The sequence below is a fragment of the Carlito syrichta genome, unplaced genomic scaffold (genome assembly GCF_000164805.1).
Source record: "Carlito syrichta isolate Samal-C Ts95f unplaced genomic scaffold, Tarsius_syrichta-2.0.1 Scaffold304726, whole genome shotgun sequence".
Taxonomy (NCBI): domain Eukaryota; kingdom Metazoa; phylum Chordata; class Mammalia; order Primates; family Tarsiidae; genus Carlito; species Carlito syrichta.
In genome coordinates, this window is record NW_007248822.1 from 204,319 (window position 1) to 206,190 (window position 1,872).

At 39.6% G+C, this 1,872-nt stretch overlaps 1 protein-coding gene across 1 annotated transcript in view; it reads left to right on the plus strand.

The window, feature by feature from the left end:
* Positions 1 to 1,872, plus strand: part of TMEM241 (transmembrane protein 241) — a 149,414-nt gene that overhangs the window by 13,691 nt on the left and 133,851 nt on the right. The gene's annotated exons all lie outside the window — the stretch shown is intronic.

The following is a 1,872-nucleotide window of genomic DNA, read 5'->3' on the forward strand; positions in this document are numbered from 1 at the left end:
CACTCACCTCAGCCTCCCAAAGGCGCGGGATTACAGGCTGAGCCACCGAGCTCGGCTATGAATGAAATTAAATAAGCTTAAAATGTTTTTTGTAATTTCTTATTTGGAAATCATTTCCCACTTTCAGAAAAGTTAGAATAGTACAGAAACTCTCCCATACCTATTACTCTGATTCCCTAGTTGTTATTATTGTACCTTGCTTCTCCTACTGTTTTTCTCTTAATATACTCAGTGTGTGTGTGTGTGTGTGTGTGTGTGTGTGTTTATTATTTTTTTCTGAACTATTTGAGAGTAAGTTGTAGACTTGACAGGAAGGTGTCTGTTTTCTGTACTTTTGAATTCTTGAGTGTATATTTCCTGAGAGCACAGACATTCACTTACTTGAGTACAGTACAGGACATTCACACTGATACAATACCATTATCTCGGCTAGAGACCATATTTTGCCAGTTTTCTAAATTATATCCTTTATAGCTCTGACCCAAAATTCTGGTCAAGGTCCAATCCAGGTTACACCTTACATTAGATGTTATGATTCTGTTAAAACAACCATTTAAATATGTGTAAAAGAAATCTCAAGGACCATGACTTTTTTTTTCTTCCAAAATTATAATCTGAATTTTTTTTTTTTTGAGTCAGAGTCTCACTCTGTTGCCCAGGCTGGAGTGCAATGGCACGCTCACGGCCACTACAGCCTTGACCTGTTGGGTTCAGGAGGTCCTTCCACCTCAGCCTTCCAAGTAGCTGGAACTATAGGCACACGCCACCATGCACAGCTAATTTTTTGATTTATTGCATGGACGAGATCTTGCCAAGTTACCCAGGCTGGTCTTGAACCCCTCGACTCAGGCAGTCCTCTAGCCTCTGCCTCCCAAAGTGGCTGGGATTACTGGCATGAACCACTGCACCTGGCTATAATCTGAATTTGTTATTCACTCTTGCCTCACTTAAATTCTCCCTGATTCTTTGAGAACACCCTGCCCAGCCTGAAATGATGCATAAAATGAAAAAAAAATTAAGACAAGGTTTATATGACTAAAGTAAACATTCCAATGGAATGAGCAGGTCAAATCACTCACCTTGTAAATTATTCTGCTCACTTCTCCATTAATCAGATTAACTGCTTGATTTCTAAGTCACCCTTTTGTTTGGCACTCTGGAGAATATTCGAGAATATATCCAGTGTAAATGTTAATAATCTTGGCTTCTCCTAAAAATAAAAAACTGGAGAGCAAAAAACTATTATTAAGAGGTTTTATAAAGGAGAAGCATTGGGAACATAGGTGTACATTAATTTACCTGATCCTATTATATCATAATTCATATTCTGAAAGAAGATTCCACACAAGATACTTAATTTATCCAAAGGAGTAGTTCATGAAATCAAGATTTAGCATTTTCGTGGTATAACATCTTCAAATTGATGAAATAAAGATACTTTGGGGATTTTCTATGTTATATTAAGTTCAAGTCTTACTTAATACTCCATTGGTATGGGGGATAATAGTGAGAACTCCAAATGGTTAAATTTACCCTCCAGAGAAGCAGGAGGCTGGGCTAGAATGAGGGAATTGTCTGTCACATTTTGATCTGGGTCCACTGTTGCTGATCAATATAGGTCTGCCCTTCTAAAAGTGTTTTTGATTGTAATTATTTTATAATTTCTCTTTTTTTTTTGAGTTGGAGTCTCACTCTGTCACCCAGACTGGAGTGCAGTGGCCGGTCCCGGCCACCGCAGCCTCAACCTGCTGCGCTCCGGCGATCCTTCCGCCTCAGCCTTCCGAGTAGCCGGAATTACAGGCATGCGCTACCACGCCCGGCTGATTTTTGATTTATTGTAGAGATGAGGTCTCGCCAAGTTGCCCATGCGGG